This window comes from Lupinus angustifolius, chromosome LG14, assembly GCF_001865875.1.
Source record: "Lupinus angustifolius cultivar Tanjil chromosome LG14, LupAngTanjil_v1.0, whole genome shotgun sequence".
In the NCBI taxonomy this organism is placed as follows: domain Eukaryota; kingdom Viridiplantae; phylum Streptophyta; class Magnoliopsida; order Fabales; family Fabaceae; genus Lupinus; species Lupinus angustifolius.
The window spans coordinates 6,567,198-6,592,434 of record NC_032022.1 but is presented as its reverse complement, the minus strand read 5'-3'; the positions used below and the strand labels follow the sequence as shown (position 1 = coordinate 6,592,434).

At 35.5% G+C, this 25,237-nt stretch overlaps 1 long non-coding RNA gene across 1 annotated transcript; it reads left to right on the top strand.

Annotated features, from left to right (window-relative positions):
- Window positions 8,872-13,251, top strand: LOC109326541. Its single transcript, XR_002105251.1, has 3 exons — window positions 8,872-8,917; window positions 11,437-11,438; window positions 13,169-13,251. It is a non-coding gene; the product is annotated as an uncharacterized LOC109326541 (long non-coding RNA).

The window sequence follows — 25,237 nt, the reverse complement described above, 5'->3', positions numbered from 1 at the left end:
AAACCATTATGGGAAATATATCACGTGCAAAAAGTCTAAATCTAAGGTAATGTTTATGGCCTTTATTCTCCTTTGGACGTTCTATACTCTCCATAGGTAGATATATCTATGGATTTTGTCTTGGGATTACCTAGGACAAAAACGGCTTACGATTCTATCTTTGTAGTGGTACACTGATTTTCTAAAATGGCACATTTCATTCATTGTAAAAAAGTTGATGATGTTAATCACATAGCTGACTTATTTTTTAGGGAGATTGTGAGACTTCATAGCCTACCAAAGAGCATTATAAGTGATAGGGATACGAAATTCCTTAGTCATTTTTGGAGGACACTATGGGAAAAACTTGGAATAAAACTCCTATTCTCCACAACTTGCCATCCCCAAACGGATGGGCATACCGAAATAGTAAATAGGACATTGTCCATTCTTTTAATGGTTGTGATAACCAAGAACATTAAGTCATGGGAAGAATGCTTACCACATGTGGAATTTTCCTATAATAGGGCAACCTATAGTAGCACTCAAACGTCCCCGTTTGAAGTTGTGTATGGTTTTTATCCCTTAGCCCCACTTGATTTATTACCTTTACCTAATCATTCTCTTTTGAAGCACAAAGATGGGAAAGCTAAAGCTTATTATGTTAAGAAACTACATGAACAAGTGAAGGCTAGGATTGAAAAAAGAATGCAAGTATGGCTAAACAAGTCAATAAGGGAAGAAAATTATAGTATTTGAACCTGGAGATTGGGTCTGGGTGCACATAAAGAAAGAAAGATTTCCTGAACAACGGAAGTCCAAACTGCTCCCAAGGGGAGATGACCTATTTCGAGTGGTGGCCAAAATTCATGACAATGCTTATAAACTTGAGCTTCCAAGTGAATATGGTAGTATAAGTGCTACTTTTAATGTTGCTGACTTATCTCCTTTTGATGTAGGTGATGGAGATACAATTTTGAGGTCGAAATCTTTCCAAGAAGGAGGGGATGATGCAATACCAAAAGAGCCTAACATTGATTATGATGGCCTAGAAGGCATAAGTGGTCATATGACTAAGGCATGGGAAAAAGGGCTCAAAATTCCCTGGTCAACTCATAAGGGTGATCCATGATGGTGAGCCAAAGTTAGCCCAAGGGGGTTTAAAGATTCTTAGTAGCATTTTGGTCCATGGTTCTGACCGAGCCAAGGATGGACCAGGCCATGCGCATGAGACAGGCCACGGGCCTGGCCAGAGCGCTAAATCTAACCTTAGCACGAGGCCAGGTGCATCAGGCACCAAGCCTGGCTGAGTTGAAGTTCTTGGCGCACCAAGTGCTGAGCTGGGCGCTGGGCCGATCTGGCCTGGCCAAGAAATTTGACAGAGGCGCATGTGCCTCGTCTGTCGCATCAAGCACTAGCCATAACCTGACCGGGTCAGGCCTAGCCAACATGTTTGGCATGGAACATTTTAATTTCAATAATAATTGTGTGCAGCAATTTTTGACCAACACTTAGTTTAATTTATTTCGGTGTTTGTTTAATAAATCTGCCCATAAATAATGTTTAATTCGAAAAATAGCTCGTGGGACTTAAACTAAGCCAAAAAGTGTAACCGACACTTTAATGCTTGGACCAGCCTATAATTTTCATGAACCAACGGTATTCTAACTTGGTCTAATATTATTTGGCTGGTGAATAAGAGCTGTTGTAGCCGTTGGAGGAGGAATGCTCGAGGCAATGAGGAATATGACCGTGGAATGGCTTAAATGAGGCATTTATGGTGCTTAAACACCTTGTCTGGACCGTTAGAGCTTAACTCACCTGGGCACAAATCATCTAGGGGAATCCTAAGTCATTCTTAGAGCTGTTGGATCAAATTTGCTCCTGGGAAATTGCCATGTGCTCATTGAAGACTTTAAGCATGCATTGATGGGGATTAATGGTTGTGTTCTAAGCCATTCGACTCATTATCTATCACCTTTATGCTGAGGGAATTCTATCCTTGGACAAAGATAATCCTATGCCAACCTTAAATGCAATTGAGGGCCATTAAGGAGGAATGCTCGAGGCAATGAGGAATATGACCGTGGAATGGCTTAAATGAGGCATTTATGGTGCTTAAACACCTTGTCTGGACCGTTAGAGCTTAACTCACCTGGGCACAAATCATCTAGGGGAATCCTAAGTCATTCTTAGAGCTGTTGGATCAAATTTGCTCCTGGGAAATTGCCATGTGCTCATTGAAGACTTTAAGCATGCATTGATGGGGATTAATGGTTGTGTTCTAAGCCATTCGACTCATTATCTATCACCTTTATGCTGAGGGAATTCTCTCCTTGGACAAAGATAATCCTATGCCAACCTTAAATGCAATTGAGGGCCATTGTGGAGACAATAACTCCCACATTCTACCATGTGTTGAAATATAAGTCAAGACTACAAGGAATGCAAGCATCATATGCAAACTCATTATGATGTGAACCTCTTGGATAAAAGGCTCTTGCACGATCTATCTTGGTTGGTGCTTGACCAAGCTCACGGTTGACTAGAGCTTTTAGACTAAAATAGGCAGTGGAAATATGAAATTTGGATAAAAGAATATGGATAAGATTTGAGGTGAAGGCATCACAACACTTGAGGTGTTGATAAGCCAAAGTGATGCTCGCCACAAGAACTTGGTTCTTGATAAGAACTTCTAATCTTGGTTCAGCCAAGAAAGTTTGGAGAATACTCTCACAAGGATACAATCCTTAATTCACAAAGAATTCAACTTAACTTAACTTGTTTATTCCATTGCAAAAGTCTTACATTTATAGGCAAGCCACTAGGCTCCCTCGGTTGGCTAACAATAAGATAGTAAGGCTAATGCATGGTAACCTAACATAGGATACCATGATCCAAATGAATCTATTCCTAAACTAGACTACATTCAGTTGGTAAAGAGATTAGCACATGTGTTCCGTGTGCTTTATTACAATTAATAGACAAACATAATGACTTATGCCTAGGATGCCACAATTGTAATGTGAAGAGCATAGGATTACATTTGATCTTAAGTGCACGACCTAAAATTAAGTCACATGCTGAATGAGACTTAATGCCTCCATAATGCTCACGACTAGGCTTTGATGAGCTTCATAGGATTCTTGTTTGACCTCTAATTCAGCACATGTTGAATTTGTTGAAGTTATGGTCTTCTTAATGATCTTCGGGTGCACTTATTCTTGGCATTGGATTCCCCTTGTCAAGGAAAGAATTTCCTTCGACTGAATGATGAGTGATGATGCACTAATTAGCTTAGGATGCCGTTGGTGTGAAGTTATTAGGCTGCCAACGACTAGAACACACCTATAAAGCACCACCAATGCTCAATTAAGGTCTCCAACGAGCACATATTAATTCTCTACGAGCATCTTTGTTCCAACAACTCCAAAATAACTTAGGATTCCCCTGGATGAAATGTGCCCAGGTGAATTAAGCTCCAACGGTCCCTACAAGGTGTTTAAGCACCACAAATGCCCCATTAAGCCCCTCCATGGTCATATTTTGATTTCCTTCGACCAATCCTTTTTATTTACCTGCCAAATAATAATAGACTAAGTTAGAATAATTTTGGTTCATGAAAAATAAAAGTTGGTCCAAGCATTAAAGTGTCGGTTACACTTTTAGGCTTCACTTGGTCTTCCACGAGCTATTTTTCAAGCTAGACATTATTTAAGGGAGGATTTAAGATCAAAACACTTAAAATAAATTAAGTGTTGGAAAAAAATTAGCCCATATATTTATTATTAAAATTAAAAATGCTCAATGCTAAATAAATTGGGTAGGCCTGACTCGGTCAGGCTACGCCCAGCGCCTAATGCGCCACGCTAGGCACATGTGCCTCGGTCAAATGTCCTAGCCAGGCTAGGCCAGATTGGCCCAACGCCTAGCTCGAAACTTGGTGCGACAGGGACCTCAACTCGGTCAAAGTTGCCTCGGTCAGGTTCCATGCCTGATGTGCCTGGCTCCGTGCTAGGGTCAAATTTGGCGCTTGTTCCAGACCCATGGCATGTATCATGCGCGTGGCCTGGTCCGTCTTTGGCTCAGTCAGAACCATGGACCAAGATGCTAGTAAGCATCTTTAAACCCCATTGGGCTATTTTTTGCTCACCAGATTGGTCTAAGCTCCATGTACTGGTTCAGTGAATTGTTTACATTCGGGCCATTCATGCCCTTTTGTTCCATAACTCTCACATGTTGCAGTAGACCCAATAGCATTAACATGGTACTCTACTAGCTTTCCAAGCCTTTAAGAATGGTTCTCCATAATGGAAATTACCTTCTCCATCTGATTGCCTAAATATTGTGCAACCGAATCTCTTCTTGGATGGTGTTTCCTCTCATTTGCCCACTGATGATGATTGGAAACTACATTCTCTATGATCTTTGAAGCAACATCAATTCATTTGCACATAAAGGCACCACTTGCTGAAGAGTCCAACAATTGTTGTGATAGAAAGTTTAGCCCATTGTAGAAGTTCTGAACTAGCATCCATGGTGGAATGCCATGATGAGGGCAAGCTTCAGCCAACTCATTTAATCTTTCCCAAACTTAAGTAATTGACTCCCCATCCTTTTGACTAAATTTTTGGATGAGGTGCCTATAGTGCACAGTTTTGGAAGGAGGAAAATATTTGTTGAGAAAAGCCTCCACCAAAGTTCGCCATGTTGCATGAACTTCAGCATTTTGATTTCTCAACCATGTCTTAGCTCTGTCTCGAAGGGAATATGGAAACATGCGGAGACGAATGGCGTCTTCAAAAGCCCCATGGATCCTTACAGTCTCATAGAATTCCAACAAATGATCAATATGAGCATTCAGATCTTCATGAGTTCCTCCTCCAAATTGGTTTTGCATCACCATTTGGATCAAAGCAGATGGCAAAGAAACGTTCTCTGCCTCAATAGTTGGGCGGATTATTCTAGGACATGAACTATGAGCATTAGGGGCTGTATAATCAAGAAGTGGTTTTTCATCTCGTTAAGCCATTGTTTGTATGCGCGCATGTATTTCTCTTTCTCTTTCTCTTTGTTGCCTCTTTCTTATACGGAAAGTCCTTTCTAGCTCTAAGTAGTAATTTGAACTTTGCATAAACCAAATAGGCAACCTACAGAGGTACCAAGAAAAAGGAAAATGCGTAATACACTACATTAAAATAATGAATAAATTCAGAATTAAATAAATTTTACACAATCCCCGACAACGACGCCAAAAAATTGATAGGGCAAATTGCAAGTGCACGATTATATCGTCAAGTAATAAAATGTCGATCCCACGAGGACTCGAAAACTCCTTTAATTATAACAATTAATTTATCCTTAACTCAAATAGGAATTAAAAGTGAATTTAGAACAATTGAGAAATTAACAAGAATAATTATGAAAGTATTAAAAAAGGTTGAAATCTAATTTAGATAAGGGTTACCGCCTTTATACTCACAAATTCTTATCTTGCTCATTTTCATGAACTTTAAGTTATGATGGTGAATTGCTCTTTGATATGTGTCATCCTCTCTCAAGCTTCGATACGTGTACTAAATTGAAATCGCACTTACTCTCGTGGTATGGTTATTAGTCAAATCCTATACTTGGATCTTTCTATCCAATCACTTCGTAGCAACCCAAGGTGAATTCCAGAAACCCCCAAGAATCCTAATACTACTCTCATGAATTAGGATTCTAGTTTGAATAACATAATGGTCAGATAGTTGGGTTCACCTCTCGGCCCTTCCCCAATGTATCTAAGAGGTGTAATTTGTTGGCCAGACAACTCACACGAATAAAACTCAGTTTAATGATTTAAATCACAACACTCAATGAAATAGAAGTAAGAACAAATATTTATTGAATGTAAAAGGGCGTATCCCTAATCCTAGAAACAAAGGGATTTACTCTCGCGTAATAGAGAAGAGAATATCAAATTCTAAATTAGAGAATTGTAATGTAACATGTAAAGTGTATCATCCTTGAGGGATAACCCTCATTTATCCTAATTAAAATATTGGGCTAAGCCTAACAAAACAAATCTAAAAATAGGAATACAATATAACATCTATGACTTCTTTTGGTCCTTCAATTGGTCTTCGCATAGCCTCAACACTGAATTTCATCTTCTTGCACCCAATCTCTATTCTTTTTGGCTTTAATCCATTCAAACTGCATAACATAGCCAAAAACACCCGCTCAACCCAAACAAAGAGAAATAAAAGCTAAAAATAATCCTAAAGTCCTAATTATGTCCTAAAATGCAAGTTAAATGCAATACAAATATAGCATAACTTCACACTCATCAAACCCATTAATGCTTTCGAGAAATTTAGACCAGTCTGAAGGGTTGTACAATGGAATTAAAATGATTGTAAATAGACTAGAAAACCATGTCATTGAAGCAAGGCTAATGACATGCACAAATGTTGGGAAGATGTTCTATATGCCACACATTAGTTTATATCCATCGTAGTCACAATGGCCTTTCAAATTAATAAGGAGACAATTTTTGTTGATTGTCTCATATGCTATGACAATCAACAATTCACAAGGACAACCACTAGCAAATGTTGGATCGTATCTACCTTGACCTGTTTTCAGTCATGGTCAACTCTATGTCGTTTTTTCAAGAGTTCAATCAATTGAAGGTCTGGAAATATTAATACATGACAAAGACGGAAATGCAATCAACACTACATCAAATGTTGTGTTTAAAGTTTTCCAAAACCTATAAACAAGTAAAACAATTCTTTATTATAGTTTATGCACTCTTGATTCTCGTTTCCCATAACATCGTAACATTGTAACATATTAAAGGTTATAGTAAACCATTATAATTCCTTTCATTAGTTTTGAAACCAAAAATATTTACTTTCTCATATTCCTTTCATTTTCCGGTTGGATACATGATCATACAATGAAACTACACATGTTATTTTGATATACTTTTGGTCTACATTTGGTGTAAGATGATCGTAATGTAATATTACTAATAGATCAATGTTTTCTTTTTTGTTTTACCTTTGATGTACTTTAAATGTACTTCTTGATACTCAACTCATGATATACATTGTGATATGTTTGTCCCCACCAATTTATTAACACTTATCTTCTTCTTTAAATTTTAAACTAACAAATACTTATATGTTTTTAAAATTATTTTCGAACATTATTGATATTAATCATGCATAAAATTAAATTGTCCCGTATGAATGCATGAGTAACTTACTAGTGATAAGTTGAAATTACAATGGATATATTCCGTTAGTGGGACTTGTCTACTAACTTCTTAGTTGAACCAAGATTCCCTTGTTCTTCTCAAGAACCTCAAAGTTCTTGTGGCGAACTACACACTAGCTTATCAAACAATTCACCGTAGCCCCTTTGTTCTTACCAAGAATCATTTCTTGTGGCAAACTTCATCTTTACTTATCAAACTCTTATTTGTGTCGCCTTACCACCTTAATTCACACACCTTTTATATCGCATTCACATAATTCCACTACATTGTTATTCATTACAACTAACAACACACATTCATACACCAACCAAGATAGTCTTTTGTTTGGTGTCATCAAATTTCTTCCTTGTTTGATATGTGTTGTGTGACTACTTTATGTATTTTCTTATGCTCAACAACAAGTGTCAAAATAAAAAGAGAGTCAAAACACGAAACTGTTCTAAAAACAGTAGTAGTTGCTGGTAGGAGATAGGTTCATACAAAAATCAAGACACATATTTTGGCTATTTCTTCTTTATCTCTCTATCATAAGTATTTTTGGATATTTTTTCACCCTTGTGATTTCTCTCTTTAGTTTCGTATACTATTTCACTTGTTTTTTCTAGTTGTTATTCCTCTTTTTTTGCAGTGAATTTTGTAATGTTTTATTAAATGATTTCGTAACATTTCATTGAATGATTTTGTGACACCTCATTAATTGAGTTTGTAACATCTTGTTAAATGATTTCATAATGTCTCATTAAGCAATTTATTAAAATATGATGATTTACTTAAAACAAAACTGTTGATAACCAAAGGTTTTCAAACTGCTAATTAAGAATCAAAGAGTCAAAGAATATAAAATTGGTTCCCAGAAATCTAAAAATGTGTGTTTATTATAAAGATATTTTTACAAAGTCTTAAATAATATTTACAAAAATATTTGTCATGCTAAGAATATTTCATGTAACTTACAAATGGATAAAAATAAATTTGGACTCTATAAAACTAAGTAAATGGCCAAAATGATCTAATAAAATTAGGTGTTCACAAGTGCTCATATTTACTTGTTGCTTCCAAAATAGAAAACAAACCAAGATTAAAGTGTTGTGTGATATGTAACTTGTAAGGAAATAAAACCAATTCTGTCGAAAAATCTAGTGAGAACTTCAAACAGAGTACAAGTGTAAGTTGGGAACATAAATAATCCAGATCACAGATTGGAATATTTTTGGATTTAAGAAACAAAAATAAAAAATGAGATCTTAGGTTTAACTACTCTTATATCTTGGGAACAAAATTTAAAAATGAGATCACGCGTCAGAGACTTATCAAATCTTGGAACATAAATTTAAAATGAGATAACACATTGAGGTACTTCTAACTCTAAGGATAAGAAATTAATATGCGGTTCATGGTTGAGGAATTGCTGGTTCTAGGAAAAGAAATTAGAATTAGATCGTAGATCAAGATACTGCTGGACCTCGGGAACATAAATTTGAATAAGATCAAACGTCTGGATGCTTTTGGATCTTGGGAATAGAAAATAAACCGAGATCGTAGATTAGAGCATTGCCAAATTTCGAGAAAAAAATTAAAAACAAACCAAGATTGTATATCGGGGTTGTGTCGGAACTTGAGTGTTGTGCAATGACTCATATCTCTAGATAACAACAATACAAGTTATGGGTTTGGGCTGATGTAAAGGGGTTGGGGTAGAGGGCTATATATTTATGTTATGTAAAACTAATGTAAGAAGGAGAAAAATAGTCAAAAACACATATCCTAATTCTCTAATAATACATAGTGGTAGCCTCTCAATGCTCTCGGGGATGTAGACACAATTGATCGAACCTCGTTTCCAAATCTCTTATATTATTCTATTTTCTCTATACTCTTTTACTATATGATTGCTCGCTTTTTCCAAAAATTGGTATCAGATGGCTTTTAACCTAGGTGCCAAATTCGAGATGGGGAAATTCGATGGAACTGGTAATTTCAGGTTGTAGCAAAGGAGGATTAAGGATGTGTTGGGTCAATAAGGTCTATCAAATGGACTGCGTGAAAATAAACCAGATGGTATGGATCAACTAGATTGGGAAGAGTTAAAGGAGAAGGCTACGTGAACCATATGACTCTGTTTATCAGATGAAGTGATGTATGGGAGACATTAGAGAAGCGATTCATGTCCAAGTCTCTAACAAAAAAGTTGTATTTGAAACATAGACTCTATGGGCTGAAGATGCAGGAGGGTGCTGATTTGCAACAACATCTCAAGAGTTTTAATCAAGTGATTAATGACTTGCAGAAACATGATGTCAAGGTTCATGATGAGGACAAAGCAATACTATTATTGTGTTCTTTGCCAAATTCCTATGAACACTTGGTGACAACATTGATGTACGGGAAAGACTCAACCAAACTGGATGAGATCACATATGCACTTTTGTCACACACTCAAAGAAGACAGAATGTAGGGAAATGGTCTCAAGGTGATGGTCTGTATGTGAAAGAGAGTCAAGCGAATGGGAAAAGATAAGGAAGATGAGGTCCTACCAAAGGGAAAAGACCAAATTTCAGGGGTGGAACACTAGTAGAGTGCTTTAAGTGCAAACAGATCGGGCATTACAAAAAGGATTGTCCCAATGAATGGAGTCCTAGCAAGCCGCTAGGAAAAAATGAAGTATCTATATCTACAAATGTTGCATAGAAAGATGACTCTAGTTACAATAGTGAAGTTGACATACTATATGTATCATCAAATACATGGCAAACAATTTTGGATCACCACATACAGGATAGACAATTTTGGTTTCGTGTATCTCAGAAATAATAAAACATGTGGAATTATTGGCATGAGAGAAATCAGAATTGTCATGGATGACGGTGTAGTGAAGACGTTATGTGAGGTTAGGCATATACCACACTTGAAAATGAATTTGGTTTATTTGGGGACATTGTAGGCCAAAGGATTTAGTTATAGAGCTGATGGGGACAAGGATATTCTTCGAGTATACAAAGGTGTTCTGACTGTGATGAAGGGTAAGAGAACTACTGGGAACACTTACAAGTTGTTAGGAAGAACAGTTGTGGGTGGAGTTAGTGGAGTGGCAAAAGAGATTTCAGTAGATTTAGACCATGGTGCTAGAAAATTATGACACATGCGTTTAAGTCATATTAGTGTGCATGTCATGACAGAAATATGCAAAAGAGGACTGTTGAGGGGAGTCAGCAAATACAAGCTAGATTTGTGCAAGTATTGTGTGCTTGGGAAACAGACACGAGTTAGTTTCAAGACTGACCAACACAGGACTCCAGGCATTCTACACTATGTCCACACTGATGTGTGGGGATCCACTCAGGAACCATCCCTAGGAGGTTCTAGGTATTTCGTTACCTTTGTTGATGACTTTTCTTGCAAGGTCTGGGTATATTTTCTGAAGCATAAGTCAGAAGTCTTTGACAAGTTCAAAGTTTGGAAGGCAGAGGTAGAGAACCAGACTGATAAAAAAAATCAAATACCTGAGGTAAGACAATGGTATGGAGTACAAAGACTCATAGTTTCAAATATTTTGTGAGGAACATGGCAATCAGAGGTACCTTTTAGTGAAGAAGACTCCTCAACAGAATGGTGTTGTAGAAAGGATGAATAGAACTCTTATAGAGAGGATCAAATGTATGAGACTGAATGATGGACTTTCCAATGGATTTTGGGCAGAGGCACTTAGAATTGCATGATATGTCATCAATAGATCACCACAGGCTTCATTGAATGGTAAAGTTGCAGAAGAAATATGGATAGGTAACCCAATAAATTATAATATGTTACACATATTTGGTTGTCCTGCTTATGTACACGTACCTAGTGATGAACGATCTAAACTTGATCCTAAGTCAAAGAGGTGTATCTTCATTGAATATACAAAAGGTGTGAAGGGTTTCAAGTATTAAGATCCAGTTTCTAGAAAAAGTGGTGTTGAGCAGAGGTTCAGTGTTTGATGAAGATTTCATGTTGAAATAGACAATTTTGACATAGGTGCTCAGGCCAAATGGAGATACTTGGGATCAAATATAATTCCAGTGAGCAATGAAATGATTTAGGTGAATAAAGGCAAGAAACCATGCACTAGTTCAAGTCAAGAACATGATGATTCTCAGGCGGAGAGTTCAGGTGTGCAGGAGTATCTACTTGATAGAGACAGGGATAGGCGTCATATCAAACCTTCAAATGGATATGGTTTTGAGGATATGGCTTAAGTTTCTCTCCATATCAATTCAGGAGATCCATGTAGCTTTCAAGAGGCTATAAAAAACCAATAGAAAGAACAATAGATGGATGTCATGAAGGAGGAGATGAAGTCTTTACATAAGAGCCAAACTTGGGAGCTTGTTCCATTGCCCCCAGACAAGCGGGCGGTTGGGTGCAAGTGGGTGTACAAGAGGAAGCCAACCATATCATAAAAAGAAGAGGAAAAGTTCAAGACTCGTGTTGTAGCAAAAGGGTATTCACAGTAGAAGAAGATCGACTACAATGAGATTTCTCCCCAATTGTGAGACACACTTCTATCAAGGTAGTGCTTGCCTTGGTAGCCAGCCGAGATATGCATTTCGAACATATGGATATGAAGAATGTCTTTCTATATGGTGAATTAGAGGAGAAAATTTACATGACACAACCATAAGGGTTCAGTGCAGCTGGACAAAGTCAATTGGTTTGCAAGTTGAAGAAGTCTCTATATGGGTCGAAGCAGTCTCCTAGACAGTGATACAAGCAGTTTGATACTTATATGTTGAAGCTTGGTTATAAGTGATGTGAGTATGATTGTTGTGTTTATGTGAGAAGCCTTGATGATGGTTCTTTTATTTTTCTGTTACTTTATGTTGATGATATATTGATTGTTGCTAATCATTTGAGTGATATCAATGAGCTGAAAGTCATGCTAGGTAAGGAGTTTGACATGAAAGATTTAGGGGCTTCTAGGAAGATTCTTGGGATGGAGACTCACAGGGATATGGGAGCTAGAAAACTATGGTTCTCCTCGCAAAGCTATGTTGAAAAGATCTTAAAGAGATTTGTTATAAATAATGCTAAAGTAGTGAGCACTCCATTGGAAAATCACTTCAAACTTTCCCTAGATCAGTGTCCAAGGACACAAGAAGAGAAGAAGTACATGTCAAAGGTTTCATATACTAGTGTAGTGGGTTGCTTGATGTATGTTATGGTTTTTACTAGACCAGACTTGACACAAGCAGTTAGTCAAGTATGCAAGTACATGTCTAAACCAGGGAAGCAGTCAAATATATTTTTAGATATTTGAAGGGGACTATGGGTCTTGGTATCATGTTTGGCAGTCAACAGAGTAAGCCTTCAGTTATTGGTTATGTTGATTTGGACTATACAAGAGACTTGGGTGATAGAAGATCCACAATAGGGTTTGTCTTCATCCTTGCTGGACCAATTATGTCTAGATCATCAGTTTAGTCTGTTGTTACTATGTCCACAACTGAAGCAGAATATATGGCAACTGGTGAAGCTTCTAAGGAAGCCATGTGGCTTATGGGGCTTGTAAATGAGTTAGGCATTGAGCAAGGTGGAGTTCTACTACATTGTGGCATTTAGAGTGTTATCTTCTTGACTAAGAACCAAATGTATCATGCTAGGATCAAACATATTGATGTGAGATTTCACAAGATCAGAGAGTTGGTAGCTTGTGGGCAGATACTATTGCAGAAGGTTCACAATTCAGAAAATGCAGTTGATATGTTAACCAAGCCGGTTACCGTGGACAAGTTCAGGCATTGCGTAGCCTTGCTGAACATTCACTAATGTTGGACTATGGAGCGCTCCCAACCCAATGGCAGAAGATGGAGAATGATGATATTCATCATGGTGGAGATTGTTGTGCAATAAGTCATATATCTAGATAACAGGAATATAAGTTATGGGCTTGGACTGATGTAAAAAGGTTGGGGTAGAGAGCTATATATTTATGTTATGTAAACCTAATGTAACAAGGAGAAGAATATTAAAAAATAAATTATAATTCTCTAATAATACATAGTAGTAGCCTCTCAGCGTTCCCGGGAACGTATGCATAATTAGCCGAATCTCGTTACCAAATCTCTTATATTATTCTCATTTCTCTATACTCTTTTACTATTTGATTGATCGCTTATTCTCAACATTGAGAACGAAAATAGAAATAAGATTGCACGTCAAGGTATTATCGGATCTTAGAAACATTAATTAAAAATGAGATCGCATGTCGGGGTACTACCAGATCTAAGGAATAGAAATTAAAAATAATATTACAGGTTGAAGTACAAAGGACACCATGAACATGAAGTAAAAATCAGATAGTAGCTCGGGGTATTTTCGAATTTGAAGAACACAAATTAAAACCAAGATGACCATGACCTAACATAATACTATTAGTAGGTATGAGGAATGAATAGCCTGACTTGAAAAGGGTGCAGGTTATCCACCCATCAAGACATTGAGAATCTGAGAATATTAATAGCGTATCGTTACTGTTCCGAAGTGGCTTAAAGAGAAAATGATTCATCATCAACGCTCCTCTAGCCTTTAAATAAATGAACACATGCTTTGATTAATGCTAATTATGCATGGATGAGAATATGCAATGAGAGTATTGATATGCCTATGGAGATGATACGAATGAAAACATAAAATAGGCCATGTTTGCACACGGTAGTGTTCTTGAGTACCCTTACACTTTGGGATCCCAATTGTGCTAAACAACTTGGCCCATATTGACAAAGCTCTTTCAGCTTGAATTGTTATGCTCATGTAACGTTAGACTCTCATCATCCTGAATGACCTATCCTATTTTCAAAATTAGATGGATAACCAAATGACCATTACCTGATCACTTTTGATCGAAGATTGCAATTTTCATGACATTATGCATTAATGTCTGACTATACACCATTAGAATAATTCATCCATGAATATGTGATGCTATATATGCAGGATTTGGAACTTAGGAGATTATGGAATGGGCATGTATGAACAATACAAGTTTTGAGATAGTTAACATGAGGATTAATAGTGGGACTAATCATGATGTTTCCTTCAACTATAATTCAAAATTACCCAATTAGTAATTATTCACAAAGATATGAAGTCCAAATAAAACCTTTCACCTTCAAAATGACTTGAGCTTTGAACCAATCGTATGAACCATCAAATAAAATTCCCTAATATCTTTACTAGGGTTTCTAGCTTCAATTAATCTCTTTGAAAATTCTTGAAGAACATGAACCATCCAATAAATTTCCCCACTATAAGTTGCAACACTTTTCATTCTGAAATGTTGCCCCAATGTCAACTCTCTTTTTTTTTTATTATTATTATTATTATTATTATTATTATTATTTTATTATTCTAAATTAAGGTTATGATTGAGAGAATTCCCTTTTGTTTTGACTCTAACTTTTGCTTAAGTTGCCTTTTTTGTTTTCTTCTTTTTTTCTTTGTTTCTCTTGTGATCTCCTAATTCTCCATTGTCCCATTTCCGAAGATTTTCTACTGAGGATATTGTATTTCCATGCTCTCATTGTGGATTAGAGTCTTTCCTAGTAAATGGTTATTTTTATGTCTCTATTGAAGTATTGCCCCAACCTTCGTTCAAGATACACATTGTGGTTCTTAACAGGCTTTTTATTTGTCATCAACATTTTCTCTTTTTATTGCAATTTCTAGAGTCATAGGTTTGGAATGGAGCAAAGCCTTCTTTTTTGTAGTCGGATATCACCGAAAATGGAGGGAAGACTGTCATCCTTGGGATATTGATAATGTAGTAGGAAATTTAGAAATGATGTTCTTTCATAATGTCTTGGCTCAATGGGTGATTAAGGATACTTTTATTAGTTTTTTAGGAAATAACAAAGAATTCTTGTATCATTAGAACAATGGTTCGATAATTCACATCATATATATTTTATTTACATCATCCTCCATTTTATTTTAAAGCATACATGCAAGTTGAAAAATGATCATGTTCATTGCAATAATATACATGTTAAAAGAGAAATTTTTATTTTATTTTTCATATATAATTCTTTGTTTCTTCTTCTTGTGTTAAGGAAAAGTCATCTCAAGCATAGTATTTCTTTAACACACTAGCATTTATAGAAAGGTGTAGATCTGTTGGGAATTCTTTATGATTGATTAAATACCAATCCTAGGATCGAATCTCATCATTCTCACACACATATATAAAACAAAGGGTGCAGTACCTGAATCCATGTTCATGGATGTGCTCCTTTGATCTACCTTTCTGAGAAGGATTTTGGTGTGATGATCTTCCTCAACCAAATCCCTTATTCCTCTTGGGACTTGTGTTTTCTCTCTGATGGGGAGAGGTGAAAACTGAATTTGATTTTGTGTGTTGGGGACCATAACCGTTCCTTATGCATTAACTTATAGGGTTTCCATTATCCCCTATGAGCTAACCTAATGTATATTCACTCATTAAGCCCATATTCATTATCAACTTTTAGAAATCTATGAGGTGTCAAAAATTAGATCACTTATAATGTAACCCCCGAAATAAATAGATCATATCATTGTATCAAATATATATTGTCCACCTTAATTATAAATTATAAATTTTTAACAATCTTCCACTTGGGCTTCATATTTTCCTGAAACAATTATATCACAAGTTCTTGAGACGAATCTGCATTTTATTTACATTTAGACTTCTCCTTAATACAATTTGGTCCATCTCATATATCAACTATGGAACCACCGTGACTTTCATCACATTTAAGTGTGACTCGACCACGATGATCACCATATTAATATATTCAATGACATAGATCAAATATGGATGAGTGACATGGAAATTTCATGCAATGTGATCTCAAACATGTCTATTTCAAACTAGCCATTCTTTATTCTTTAGTGAGATCAATCCAAAGTCTTCAATTGCAACACAATAGTTACAATGCACAATTTCAAAATGGAACAGTAAACCATCAACTTTATTATGCATAAAAACTGTATATAACATCCAAAGTAAGTCATAAAAATATAGACTCCAACTGAACTAAGGTATCCTAAGGAACAACACACATATGAGCAACATGCTCATGAAAGACTTTAGGTACCAAACACTTAGTCAGTGGATCAGCTAGCATAAAATTTGTCCCTATATGTTCTATGGAAATTTGTTCATTTTGAACATTTTCTTTAACAACCAGAAACTTTATGTCAATAAATTTTGACTTTGTAGAACTCCTATTATTGTTGGAGTAAAGAACCGCGGACTTGTTGTCACAATAAATTCTCAATGGTCTTTCAATACCATCAACCACACGTAAGCCAGTGACAAAATTCTGCAACTATATGCCATGGTCTGATGTTTCAAAACAAGCTATGAACTCCGCAGCCATGGTTGAAGGAGCTATAAGCGTCTGTTTCGCAGACTTCCAAGAGATAGCACCTTCAGCCAATACAAACACATATCCAGGGGTAGAGTGTCTACTGTCTAGACATCCAGAAAAATCAGAGTCAGAGTACCCAAATATCTCTAAATTCTCATACATCCGATAAGTGAGCATGTACTCTTTGTTCTCTTCAAGTAACGCATAACACGTTTGACTGCCTTCCAATGATATATTCCAATATTACTCAAATATCTTTCCAAAACTCCCACAACAAATGCTATATCGGGATGTGTACAAACTTGAGCATACATTAGACTTCCTACTGCAGATGCATAAGGAATCTTTTGCATATCTAATCTTTCAAGGTCATTTTTTGGGCACTGTTCGAGACTGAACGCGTCTCCCTTAGCTATAGGGGTATCCCCTGGTTTACTGTCTTTCATGACAAATATATCGAGGACTTTATCTATATAGTTTTCTTGTGATAACCTTAGGATACCTTAAGAGCGGTCTCTCAGTATCTGAATACCTATTACAAAAGAAGCTTTCCCAAGATCTTTCATTTCAAAATTCTTTTTTAGAAATCTCTTGGTCTCATGTAATAGTCTCATATCACTGCTAGTAAGCAGTTTGTCATCGACATATAATACTAGGAAGATAAATTTACTCCCACTGAACTTATGGTATACACAATCTTCAACTTTATTTGTGATTCCATTGACGAGAAGCTTGTTTAAGCCCATAGATGTATTTCTTTAATTTTCATACAATAGACTTTGAGCCAACTGACACAAATTTTTCTAGTTGCACCATATAGATCATTTCCTTAATGTCACCATTTAGAAACGCAGTCTTAACATCCATCTGATGTAGCTCTAAATCAAAATGAGCTACTAGTGCCAATATTATTGAATCCTTCGAAGATACTGGAGAGAAGGTTTCTTTATAATCAATGCCTTTTTTATGAGTGAAGCCTTTAGCAACTAGACGGGCTTTATATCTATCAATATTACCCTCCAAATCCCTCTTGGTTTTAAAGAAATACAATGTAATCATCAAAAATTGCACTTCTCCTCTCTCTAGTGCATCTCCTTAATGGCACTTTTACTTCTTGAGGTTTTTGAATTTATTCTATAGGTAATTGAGGGAGGACCTTATTGTTGTCTTGTTCTAGAATATTCTCAGGGACAATAGTCTGAACATTATCTTCTATTACCGAATTTATTCATTGAATGGTAATAGGCACAAGAACTTGTTTGAAAGTGCAAAGTGTCAAGATAGCACTATTAGCTTGCCTATGTTTTGATGAAGACAAGGAATTAGTGAAAGCTTACATATAACTCAACAAATCAACATGCCAAGGACTCAAGAGCTTCATGTCTAGACTAGTGTCACAAATAGAGTAATGATTAATAGTCTTAGATATGTGTCTTAGTTATTGAGTCTAGGTTAGGTACACCTATATGCAAATCTCACAAGTCCTAAAAACTATCATATCATTTACATGAGACATGCCAACTAGATTATTATATGTTCATTCATTAATAATACATGTTATTTGTGCATCTTAGGTATAACATAATGGTAAAACATATATAGTTGACAAGCATAACATATAGGTAGTTTACCATTTAATCTCTTAGCTGAAAATATGTCAGTTAATCGATTAAACAAGGCGTTAATTGATTAACGTGAAATCAATTTTAATCAATTTCAACAGATAACTAAAAAATAGAATTCAGTTACTCTCAACAGCCCGTTAATTGATTAAAAAGGTACTTAATCGATTAATTGGGCGTTAAACAACTTCTCTATATAAACTGTAATTTTACACCATGCTACATTCATTCATTCATTTTTAGAATTGCTAAGTTGCATATTTTCGTGCTCATTCTATGTCATATAGGCAGAGAGAATTGCATGTGAGATAGTGTGAGATAGTATCATGCTTAGGGATTAAAATGTCATCCAATTGCATGTGATTAAATGTGTTCATCATTCTATCTTTTCTTGCTTGATTTTTTCATTTCTTTTAGAGATTTCGTAGGGTAGCAATTATATGTTTCTGCATGATTCTGATTGTATGCATATCCTTGATAATTTGTGAGATTTTTATAGGGTTTATAGTTGGTCTTTAATTGTAATATTTGAGCCACTTTGTGCTTCATAATACTGTATTTTTGTGTTGTTTTTGTGATAAGGAAAGTCGTCTCTTGGTGTCTTACCACCAACGAGATTTAGTGAGTCTTCACCAAGACTTAGAGGTCTTGAGTTTAGAACATACTCTTGGTTGGGGCTAGATCGTAGAAAAGGTAGGGGTTCTGAGAATTCAAGAAGGTAGCATCTAAGGTCATATAATTGGAAGTGTGTATGTAATATACATTTGTTTCATTTTTAGTGAAGAAATTTTCCCGAGATCGGAAGGGGAGGACTGGATATAGTTTTGTAGTGGACTACAAAACGAACCAGTATAAAATCCTTGTTGAATGTTGTTTCTTACCTTATCTCTTTACCTTTTCAAGTTGTTTTAAATGCCTATTTTTGCTGATAATTTGAATATTGTGATTCTGCCATATAAAGATTAATTTTGTTCAAATATATCCGCTGTATCATTTATGTATAATCGGTGAGTGGCTGTGCAATCAAGCCCTTCAGCAACTATTTGTTTTGTGCGACTTAATCGATTAAGTCATTGCTTTAATCGATTAACTGGACATTTTCCAGACTAAGGGCTTTGGTGCCAAAAGAGGTATTTGGGAACCGCGACACCTATTCAACCTCCCCCTTCTAGGTGTAATCTATCACTAATACCTAACATTGTTCACTATCACTGACAGGTTCTTCCTAAAAGACAATATTCCTTATGTTCTCTTCCTTCCCAAAATCAAATTCCTCAAGAAATCTTGCATTGCCCGTCTCAAAAAAGAGTCTTGAAATGGGATCATAAAATTTATAGCCCCGAGAGCGTTCAACATAGCCAACAAAATAACAGCTAACAGTTCTTGAGTCCAGTTTTCTTTCATGCAGACTATAAGGTCGCGCCTCAGCTGGACAACCCTAAATGTGCAAGCATTTTAAGCTTGGCCTTTTATTAGTACAAAGCTCATATGAGATTGTGTTAACTTCTTTACTTGGCACCCTATTAAGGATGTAAACTACGATCTTTAAAGCTTCCTCCAAAGAGACTATGGTAAGGAAGAATGACTAATCATACTTCTCACAATATCCTTAAGAGTTCGGTTTCGTCGCTCAGCAACACCATTCATGCTAGGTTTGCTTGGCATAGTCTATTGCGGAACAATTCCATACTCTCTGAGGAAAATCACAAATAGCCCTAGACGTTGTTCTCCTAATCCATCATATATGTCATAGTATTCACCACCACGGTCAGATTTCACAGCCTTAATATTCTTTCCATGTGAAGTTCAACTTCAGCCTTGAAAGACTTGAAAAGGTCCAAGGATTGGGACTTCTCATGTATAAGATATAGGTAGTCGTACCTAGAGTAATCGTCTATGAACGTAATAAAATAATGTTGTCCATTCCAAGAAGTCGTAGGGAAAGGACCACATATATCTGTATGTATTAGTTCTAAGATATCTTTAGCTCTTTCGACACCAAATTTCCTTTTGTTTGTTTGTTTTCCCTTTATGAACTCAACACAGACTTCCAAGTCTGATAAATCTAAAGGGTCAAGAATTTCATCTGACACATCTCTTTGAATTCTTTGTTTAGATATATGACCTAAACGCTTGTACCATAAGGTGGCCGAATTCTCTTTTAATTTTCGTTTTGTACCACGTGAATTTGTTTGTAGTATTTCATTAGTGGAACTTGAAACATCAGACATATATAGATTATCAATTAAAGAACCAGAACCATCAAGATTTGAATTTTGATAGAGACTAACTTTATTATTTCCAAAAGAACAAGAAAAGCCAAATTTGTCCAAGCTGGAAATACTAATTAAATTCCGCTTAAAGACGGTACAACAAAATGTCTCAATTAAATCAAAATGAAAATTAGTTCTAAAACATAATCTAAATGTTTCAATAGCCTCAACTTTAACTCTTTTGCCATCGCCCACAACGGTGAATCTTTCATCATCACTTGGTTGTCGGCTACACAGGCAACCTTGCATAGTGATACTTATGTGAGTAGTAGCACCAGAATCCACCCACCAAGTATCATTAGATACAAAAGCTAAATTAATTTCAGAACAAACAAGAATGAGAAATTTATCATTCTTTACACGGCATGAGGCATATTTAGGAAACTCTTTCTTCATGTGTCCTTGCTTCTTACAAAAGTAGCAGGAAAATTCTTCATCACTCTTCAATTTCTTTTGCTCAGAAGACCATTTCGTAGCACCCTTATTGCTCTTTCTTTTCTTATTTTGAGGGGTCATAGCCAAGTGAGCACTTTCATTCTTTTCTCTCTGAAGCTTCTCTTCCTCTTGCACACAATGAGATATAAGATCATTAAATGGAAGCCTTAATCGATTAACTAGTCTGTTATGTGTTATAACTGAAATATGTTTTAACTGTTTAACTGTTTTTGCAAAGAATGTAACCACTTATTCTTCATGCTATAAATACAAGGCATCACTCATAAACTCATAGAATTGCATTCTATTGTATAGGACTGTTTAGAGAGCATTTTGCATACGTGTTTTACTGTGTTTTTGCAAGAGAGTTGCATGTGTGAGAAGAGAGATTATGATGTTTTAATTGTTGTCATATGCTTACTGTTTTTGCATAATTTCATATCCATTCTCATGTTGCTCATATGATCATGCATTAGATTTTGATAGAGAGAAATAATTTATATACTGATATTGATTAACTCATTTGAATATTGATGGCTTAAGTGATTAGTAAAAGGGTTAATCTTTGAGTCTTTATCTTGTAATATTTTAAGCATTATTGTGTTTAGTATACCTTGTTGTTTAACGTGTTTTTTGTGTAGTCTGGATTTGTCTCTTGGTGTGTGAGATCACCATAGAGATTGAAGTTCTTCACCAAGGCTAGGAGGTCTTGATTTGAGGATAAGAATATTGGTTGGGGCTTGTTCGCGAGAAAGGTTTTCTCAAGAGGCGAAGGGTAGATTCAAACCAAGGATTTAGAGATCCTAGATTTCAAGAAGGGGGCATCCTATGTGCTTGTAATTGAATTGGTATTTGTATCCATTTTTCAATATTGTGAAGAAAGAAAATCTCCCTGATCCAAAAGGGGAGGCCTGGATGTAGTTGCAGTGGACCACAAACGCACGAAGACAAAAATCCTTTTGACACAGTTTATTCTCTCTTTATCTTCTTTATGTTTCATGCCATTATAAATTGAATCTGTAATTGAAAAGTTGGATATTTGTTTACTGCCATATACTTAATAATTGTGCGTAAAAATATCTGAATTATATATGTTCAATTTTGTTTTAATTACTGTGAAATTTGCTTGAGTTGTCATTCTATTATGTGCAATAGTTAATCGATTAAACCCTGTTGTTAATCGATTAACTGGACTATTTTCCAGCAGTTGAGTTTTTTCCGCAATAGAAATGGGTTTGTCCACACGAAGTGCCAGATCCAAATCCATACAGCCGAGAATAATTGCTATAGCTTCCTTCCGGACCTTAAATTTTGTCTCATTCAGCAATGGGATGTTATTAATTTGAGCATAAATATTTGCAGCATTGGTAAAAGATATTGAATATATACAACAAAGAATTAATAATATGTTCACATCTAAACAAACAAGTCATGTAATATATATAAAACAAGTCATGTTCACATAATAGACCCATCACAAGATACCTAACACAACATCAATTTCTAGTCTTTGGACAAAGAAATTAATTTGTAAGTGGTACTCTCAATGTAATGATCAAATATTAACAATTAGTCCTGTCAAACAATAGTCTTTATTTAGACCGACTATTATTCACATGAAAAAAACTTTATAATTTTTACATATTTATCATCACAAATATGTTATTATTTGGCCAAATTGTGTCTTCCTTTGGGCCGAACACAATTCGTATAAATAATCTCATACTCATCTGTGCAACTTCATTCAATTTCCACAATAGAGGTTACTTTCGCAACATATTGCATCAATTAATTCAAAATAATTACCAGATAAAAGTAAAAAAACAATATGGGTTCATTATAAAAAAGATCATCTTGATATTAGTGCACAAAAAATGATTGCATAGAAAAAACTAAGAATATATACTTATATATATCATGCTTTATATATCTTGACAATCATAAAACATGTATAAATTACACTATATGTACACTGTAAGTCTTAAACCATGTTAGACGTATATATTGAATCCATAGCATGTATATATTGCAATATATATTTAAAAGATAACAACAACAAAAACATGGTATAAGCAAACAAATTCATATATATTGCATACAGTTAAGGCTATCATACGCGAGATATCTAACACATTCATATATATTGCATACAGTTAAGGCTATCATACGCGAGATATCTAACACATTGCAACTAAGGATATCATGTATGGATTTATCTAATGCATTACAACACAAACATATAATGATTCCAATAATGTGCAAGTGGGAGATTGAATTCAAAATTCAACAAATTTTCCCAATTGAATTTAACAGAGAACAAAAAAAACCTATTTTGTTGCATATTCCCAATTGAACTTTATTATGAGGTGACATCAAAAGAAAAAATCAATGAGAACATGTGCTGAATTCATTGAATTTAACACCGATAAGATATAGTATAAATGATTAATTCAGATATTCCCAATTTTCATAACATTACAGCGGAAGCAAATAAAAAATTCTCAAATTTAAATTAGGGTTCATACAAAATTCGGAAAAATACCCTTTATGGAGAAACATAAAGTTCAGAACCCACACTCTGATACCAATTGTTGGGAATTCCTTATGATTGGTGAAATACCAAACCTAGGATCTTGAATCTCATGATTCTCAGACACATATATGAAACTAAGGATGCAGTGTCATACCTGAATCCATGTTCCTGGATGTGCTCCTTTGATCTACCTTTATGAGAGGGGTTTTGGTGTGATGACATTCCTCAACCAAATCCCTAATTCCTCTTGGGACTTGTATTTTCTCTCTTATGGGGAGAGGTAAAAACTGAATTTGATTTGGTGCGTTGGGGACCATAAATGTTCCTTATGCGTTAACTTATAGGGTTCTCATTATCGCCTATGGGCTAACCTGATGGGTATTCATTCATTAAGCTCATATTTGTTATCAGCTTTTGGAAATCTATGTGATGCCAGTAATTAGATAACTTATAATGTAACCCCCGAAATAAATAATCGATATCATTGCATCAAATATATGATGTCCACCTTAATTATAAATTATAAATTTCTAACAAGATCTTCTCCGTCTATGTTTGTTAGAATGAGGGAAGCTCCTCAGAAATCTTTCTTCACCTTATAAGGTCTTTCATATTTTGGAGTCCATTATCATATATGGTCTTTATGAAAAGACATAATTTTTTTAGCATCAAATTACATTCCTGGAAATGATGGGGACAAACATTCTTAGCAAGAGCACTCATAATTCTCATTTGATACAACTGCCCATCATATATAGGTTACAACCTCTTTCCTTCGTTCAAATTCCAATGATTGTACTAGGCTTGGATCCATTCGGCTCCTCCTCAGTTCCCAGGTTTACTAACTCAATGGGTTCTTCTTAGATTCTTGCTCAATCAACCTCATTACCTCGGGTTGTGTTTCTCACTCTTAATCATTATTTTCCTCCTCAGCCTGATTAGTTTTATGATCAAAATTGTATGAATGATTACTAATAAATTTATTATTTAAGGATGGGTTCAATCAATGTAATAAGAACTGAACTAGTTTCAAAGGAGTGATGTATGAACACACATGCCCCTAGTTGAAGATATGCAGTAAATGGAACCAAATGAGTTTTCAAGAACAAGCTTGACCAGGAAGATAACGTGGTAAGGAATAAAGCTTTGTTGGTTGTGTTTGAATTTCTGACAATTTATGGGTCACAACTATAATTCTTTGATTGTGTTATGGCCATTATGTAATTAGCCAAAATATAAAATAAATGATCTTAAGTAATTAATTTGGTGGCTAAGGGCATATGTGTCATGAAATAATAATAAGTGTAGATACCTTCAGGCAATTTCTGATTTGATGAATGGACTGAATCAAAATTATTGCAACTAAAGTAGTAACCACTACGGGGTTACTTTTATGGGCGATGGTCCCCATTTGTAGAGCAACAGGTTTTCAGGTGTAAAGTTGAGGAGAATAAGATAGGATGATGATAGTATTATCCAAAAGGATATAACACTATCAACTCATTCATTAGGCATATAACATAAGGTAACCATAAGGCTCCTCTCCTAACACAACACACACTCTCAAGCTTTTGGTTTTCTCATTCCCCTCTAGAGAGCATAAGGAAAACCATTCGGGCTCTAACATCTGGAAAATCATCGCACCCTCATACCTTCGAGATTCCGGAAATGACTCAACAAGGTATATTCGTCATCTTCACCATGAACTCATTTGGGGTTTCTTCGGTCTGGA